The sequence below is a fragment of the Palaemon carinicauda genome, chromosome 11 (genome assembly GCF_036898095.1).
Source record: "Palaemon carinicauda isolate YSFRI2023 chromosome 11, ASM3689809v2, whole genome shotgun sequence".
Taxonomy (NCBI): domain Eukaryota; kingdom Metazoa; phylum Arthropoda; class Malacostraca; order Decapoda; family Palaemonidae; genus Palaemon; species Palaemon carinicauda.
In genome coordinates this window covers 126,815,887-126,823,386 of record NC_090735.1, presented here as the reverse complement: position 1 = coordinate 126,823,386, position 7,500 = coordinate 126,815,887, and positions in this window count along the sequence as shown.

Sequence of the window (7,500 nt, the reverse complement as noted above, 5' to 3'; positions counted from 1 at the left end):
AGGAAATTTGCATCTCTCCATAACAATTTCTTTTTGCAACGGACTGTGAATTATTTGTGGCAAGTTCCCGTTAACCGAAGGTTTAACTTTTCTTCGCTCTAATTAAAATATCAAGTTTTAGAATAATTATTCGGAAGGGTCAACTGCATTTTCATATTTTATTAATTAATTTAGGCAAGAAATATTATCTCATTGACATCACCTTCTGACAAAAATTTTGTAGTTAAGAGATATAAGGCTGTGGAAAGGGGGAGAGAGATTATTATTATTATTTTAATCATTATTGTTATTATTATTATTATTATTATTATTATTATTATTATTATTATTATTATTATTATTATTATTAGCTAAGGTACAACCCTTGTTGGAAAAGCAGGATCCTATAAGCCCAGGGGCCCCAAAAAGGAAAAATAGCCTAGTGACGAAAGAAAACAAGGAAACAAATAAATTGCAAAAGTAATGAACAGACAAATTAAATATTCTAAGGACAACAACATTAAAATAGATATTTCGTATATAAACTATGAAAAAATTCCAAAGAAAAAACCGAGGCAGAGGAGGAAAGAGATTATTATTATTATTATTATTATTATTATTATTATTAGCTAAGGTACAACCCTAGTTGGAAAAGCAGAATGCTATAAGCCCAAGGGCTCCAACAAGGAAAAACAGCCCAGGGAAGAAAAAACACAAGGAAACAAATAAACTATAAAAGAAGTAATGAACAGCCAAAATGAAGTATGCTAAGAACAACAACATTAAAATAGATATTTCATATAAAAAAAAAAGAGAGAGAGAGAGAGAGAGAGAGAGAGAGAGAGAGAGAGAGAGAGAGAGAGAGAGAGAGAGAGAGAGAGAATTAATATATAGGCTAATAGTGTGCCCGAATGTACCCACCAGAGAACTCTACCTTAAGGCATTGGAAGACCATGGTACAGAGGCTATGGCACTTAAATTTCTTATTCCTGATCTAGGTATTAATATATGGCACCGTTGTTCAATTAGTTCATTATGCATGTTGCATAAGATGTTTCATAACTCTGACCATCCTTTACATTCAGATATCCCTGGACAATTCTATCCTGGTCGTAATACTAGGCAGGCAGTTAATTCTAATAGCCAGGCCTTCTCCATCATGAGGCACAATACTACACAGTATTCTAGAAGTTTTATTCCAGCTGTTACCAAGTTGTGGAATGATCTTCCTAATCGGGTAGTTGAATCAGTAGAACTTCAAAAGTTCAAAGCTGCAGCGAATGTTTTTTTAAGTTGAACAGGCTGACACGAGTCTTTTTATAGTTTATATATGACATATCTGTTTTGATGTTGTTACTGTTTTCAAAATATCTCATTGTTAATTTTTTCTCATCGTATATTTATTTCCTTATTTCCTTTCCTCACTGGGCTATTTTTCCCTGTTGGAGCCCTTGGGCTTATAGCATCTTGCTTTTCCAACTAGGGTTGTAGCTTGGCTGGTAATAATAATAATAATAATAATAATAATAATAATAATAATAATAATAATAATAATATTAGTAATAATATTAATAATAATAATAGTAACAATATTAATAATAATAATAATAATAATAAAAATAATATCAATAATATTAATAATAATAATAATAATAATAATAATAATAATAATTAAGAACAAAGGTTTGGTAACGCCAGGTGAAGCTTGGTTCAGAACAGCTCTCGTAAACAGAGAGGTACGGGGAACAAGAGAAGATTTCTTAAATTCCCAAAAACTTTCCAATAAATCTCCCAAAAGACTGAATAATTTCTCTCAACTTCTCCTGTATATGCGCTCTCAGCAGTGATTCCGATAGCAACCTCTTTGGTGGAACTCCAAAGAAACCAGTTTTGGAAAAAAAAAAAAAAAATTCTTTGCTAGTCTGGAATCTAAAAAAAAAAAAAAAAAAAAAAAAAAAAAAAAAAAAAAAAAAAAAAAAAAAAAAAAAATCTTTGCTGGTCTGAAATCCCCACGTGGTAGTGGTAGTAACTTTTCACGCCCCACAGTCTCTGTCCTTGACAGAATTAACCCCTTAACCCCCCAGCCCCATGTTAATGTGTACAGTTGTCTACCATCCGATGTAAAAGTTGTTTAAGTGGTTTGAGTCGGTATCTGCCGGTATAAGTCGAACCCACAATGCATTATGCAAAATCATGGTTATACCTTCAGGGCATAAAATCTTGCGGGCAGACATCTACGTGAAGCATAATGACCTCCCAAAGCTCGTTAACTAATGCGCTAGTAATTGCTAGTAATAGTAATTACTAGATATTATTCTAATTTCAAACTATTCTTTATCTTGCTTGAGGGTACACTCGGGCACACTATCTTATTTCTCTTCCTCTTGTTTTGTTAATTTTTTATGGTTTATATAGGAGATATTTATTCTAATGTTGTTGCTCTTCTTAAAATATTTTAATTTTCTTTGTTTCCTTTCCTCACTAAGCTATTTTCCATGTTGAAGCCCCTGGGATAGTAGCATTCTGCTTTTACAACTAGGGTTGTAGCTTAGCAAGTAATAATAATAATAATAATAATAATAATAATATCCATTACCCTTTCTGAGGGGTGGTTACCTTAACGAGGTGAAAGGGTTTGTGTATCGCCATGACCAAGCAAGGCTGTACTAGTCAAGGCCACTCATACTAGGTTGGTTTGCTGTGAGCGATCAGACAGAAATCTACCATCATCACATATCTGGCCTGGCAAGCGTGGTGATGATAACTGGTCAAACCCCCAAAACATATTCTGAATAAATACATGTCTGAAGTTTTTGTCCTGCAGTGGACTAGAAACTGTTGTTGTTGTTGTTGTTGTTGTTGCTAGAAACTGTTGTTGTTGTTGTTGTTGCTTGTTGTTGTTATTGCTAGAAACTGTTGTTGTTGCTTGTTGTTGCTTGTTGTTGTTGTTGCTAGAAACTGTTGTTGTTGCTGTTGTTGCTAGAAACTGTTGTTGTTGTTGTTGTTGTTGTTGCTAGAAACTGTTGTTGTTGTTGTTTTTGTAGCGTCTGTAATCGCAAAATGCAACTAAGATTTTCCCTTTCACTTATAGTTAAAATGTTGAATTTTGCAGTAGCTTCATGAAGAGCTTTCGCAAAAATGAATGCCCCCCCCCACACCCCCACCCCCGCCCCGGCCCTCGTCCCAGCATTTCTAACTTGAATTAATGAAGCCAAAACATTCTATTTGCATAAGTAGAATGTTAGGTAGATTTTATCAAATAATAACTATATATCATCATCATCATCAGCCGTTACTAGTCCACTGCAGTACAAAAGCCTCAGGTTGTGATGGCCGATGTGGTAACGTCCCTGACTGGTGATTTCCAGACTGGGGTTCGAGTTCCGCTCAAATTCGTTAGTTCATTTGATCGCTGCAACTTCACCATCCTTGTGAGCTAAGGATGGGGGGTTTGGGGGAGCCTATAGGTCTATCTGCTGAGTCATCAGCAGCCATTGCCTGGCCCTTCTTGGTCCTAGTTTGGATGGAGAGGGGGACTGGGCGCTGATCATATAATGTTCAGTCTCTAGGGCATTGTCCTGCTTGATAGGGCAATGTCACTGTCCCTTGCTTCTGCCATTCATGAGCGGCCTTTAAACCTTTAAAAGGTCACATTTGATTCCCTTTTGCTGTTTACTTGCGCTTCATATCAGCCACAGGAAATGACATCACCGTTATTATTGCAAATCTTACAACACACTCAGATAGAACATTCTCTCTCTCTCTCTCTCTCTCTCTCTCTCTCTCTCTCTCCTCTCTCTCCTCTCTCTCTCTCTCTCAACTTTTAACCCCTCATCAATGTCAGATTGTGTCTTAGATTTCCTTCATGTATATTCGAAGTGTCAAACTATCCAAGGCCAGAATTTATGACGACTCGGGAAAGCCACACAAAAGTGATTTCACTCAAAAAACTTACATCAACAACAACAAATGCAGCCGTAGGGAAATGGCCTCAGACATGCACATAGTCATGTCATGGGTTCGTCCATTTTCATCACCACGTTGGCCATTGCGGACTGGTGATGGTGGGAGACTAGTCTAATGGGTCACAACAACCAACCTAGCCTCCTGGCTATTACAGTGACAACGTGGTCGCCTAGCATTAGCATGGCAGCAGATCAATCCCAGCGCGGGACCGTAAGTTGAAGCTGCTTACTAGGGAGGCCACTGCTGTGTTTGGCCACCACAGTAGGGGGTTGGGCTTGCTAGCTGACGTTCTGGCGAGCACCTATTCTGATGTAAAATAGCACTGAAAACAGACACCTTTACCTTAGTAGGGCAGGTCCTGTACTAGTACAACTTTGTTGATCACGGAGATATATAAACCCTTTTCACCACATTCACGTATCTTTACACCCTTTTCACCACGTTCACGTATCTTTACTGAGAAAGGAAAAACATCACATCTCCCTAAAATTGATTATTGTTGCAAGGAATGAAACCGAATCTTCCTTTGTAAAATATTCATGATTGAAAATCCGTGATGTTGGACAGTATTGATAATCAAACAAGAAGACAGACCAAACAATAATCTAAAATTCTTGAAAAGGAATCTTTGCTTTGTTTGGAAAAAAAGTGGTGCCTTTTCTGCTAAATACAAAAGCTAAGGGAAGACCTCTCTCTCTCTCTCTCTCTCTCTCTCTCTCTCTCTCTCTCTCTCTCTCTCTCTCTCTCTCTCTCTCTCTCTCTCTCTCTCTGAACGATGTAGTAGCTACAGTATATACACCATTCTCTCTCTCTCTCTCTCTCTCTCTCTCTCTCTCTCTCTCTCTCTCTCTCTCTCTCTCACTGAACACCTTTGTTACCAAGAACAAGCAAAAGGATGACAGGAAGTCTAAAGATAGAAATTTGTTGCATAATGACTACTGCAATAAAACATAAGTGCTGTTATTATTTATGCAAATTTTCAGTGTCCCTTTTTACTTGTTAGTATTTAAGCATGATCATCTAAAAGCTTATTTAAAAAATCATTAAATATTTGGCTAACATTCCTCCTGTCTAGAAAAATATAGGATAAAAATCACGAAGTTTCAAAGGATAAATATTATTGACTATTGAAGAAAATTATAATGTTTCATATTTCTAAAGATTTGGATGTGGGTTTAAATAAGCTAGTAAAACCGAAATTGCCTTAAAACATGTAAAATTACCTCGAAATTGCCTTAAAAACATGCAAAATTACCTCGAAACTGCCTTAAAAACATGCAAAATTACCTCAAAATAAGGTAATTCCTTAAAAGTTTAAACCCTGACTGTAAATGACAGTGTTCATTGGATAGGGTTCTTAAGTGCGCATGTCTCGTGTACTCATTTCCCCGGCAATTGTAATTTGTTGTATAACTCACTACCCGAGGCGTCCTCTACCCTTTTGATTAACTTGAGGGAATCATTATATATGTAGTCAGGGGCGGTTGTTGTTGTTGTTGTTGTTATTATTATTATTATTAAAAGATGAATGATCACCTTATGTAAATGTCGTAGCGACGATATTGTCGTCGGAATTATATATATATATATATATATATATATATATTATATATATATATATATATATATATATATATATATATATATAAATATATATATATATATATATATATATATATTATATATATATATATATATATATATATATATATATATATACACATTTAAACATTGTGTAAATATACAGCATATACATAAATATTTATATATATATATATATATATATATATATATATATATATATATATATATATATATATATATATATATACATATCACATGTAAACATATATCATCATAGTTTACATACTTCTACATCTTAAATTCGCCCCAACCCCCAACCCAGGTTGGTCCCCGCAAACTACTCAACAAGAAGAACATTCCTCTTGCGGTCAGGCATAAAATATTCTCATATTCATTTCGCACACGTGTGTGTGTGTGTGTGTGTGATGGTAACTACACCTCGATATAACATTCAAAACTAACGGTTTCCTCCGTACTTAATTCACGTATCTATTTATTTATAAACCTCCCTCTGGTTTATGAATAAATAACTTTATTAATATATCTAATATCAATGGTGTACCATATTAAAGTTCAAGGATTGAAGTCCTCCCATTGGATCACTAAAAATTTCCTTGGACAGCTAGGATAAGCAGCTCTCCTAGGAGAAGGACACTCCAAAGTCAAATCATTATTTACTAAAAATTTCCTTGGACAGCTAGGATAAGCAGCTCTCCTAGGAGAGGGACACTCCAAAGTCAAATCATTGTTCTCTAATCTAGGATAGTGCCGTAACCTCTGTGCCATGGTCTTCCACTGTCTTGGGGTAGAGATCTCTTGCTTAAAGGTACACTCGTGCACACTGTTCTATCTTATTTCTCTTCCTCTTGCTTTTTTTATAGCCTATAAATGGAAGATCTATTTCAATGTTACTGGTGTTAATATATTTTTATTATCCCATTATTTCACTTGTAGTTCCTTATTTCCTTTCCTCGCTGGGCTATTTTCCCTGTAGTAGCCTTTGGGCTTATACCATCTTGCTTTTCCAACTAGGGTTGTAGCTTCGCTAATAATAATAATAATAATAATAATAATAATAATAATAATAATAATAATAATAATAATAATAATAGCAAAGTCTGTCATTATAAAAGGTGATAAACTACCCATTTCGCTGTCATAAAAGGATTTTACCCATATAAATAAAGTATTATGAAAATGTGGCAGCTTACAAGGAAGATTCTGCTCGAGAGTTAACAGAAAGATGAGAGAAATAACTAGGTCGACTCTACCATGGAAAGGCAGTAATATGACACGTCTGGGCATGACAACTCTGGGATATTGAATAGCTGGGAACCCTCTGCCTTTTTGTGCAAAAAAAAAAATCCTTCTCTGAATGAATAGATGTAAATGTATATTCCTTATCCAGGACACCCTACTTTTCAAATTTAAATGTAGCTGAAGGTATTTTCTCTGAATGAATAGTTTTCAAATTTAAACTTTTTTTTTTTTTAAATAAAACTGAAGGTATCTTCTCTAAATGAATAGATGTAAATGTATATTCCTCAACCCGGAGACCTACTTTCAAATTTAAATGTAGTTTTTTTTTTTTCTGAACGTATCCTTTTGATCTTATACACAGTAACATAGTGATAAATATGGAGGTATGAAAAGGAAAAAGGAAGGAAAAGTCACTAGAAGAATTGGAAGACACAGACCCACATGGTTGAGGACTATGAAGTGCGAAGTAGATGATGAATGGAGAAGTAATGAATTAAAAGCTCAAGAACGAGACGACTGGCGAAATCTAACCGAGGCCCTTTGCGTCAAGAAGCGTAGGAGGAGATGATGATGATGAAATATGGTCCAGCCATTTAACACTATTGATTCCGTTAATGTACAGTACCTAAATGGACGAAAGTACTAACTCCAATCAAGTCTTTTAATTTTTCCTTCCATGGCTACACACACACCGATATATATATATATATA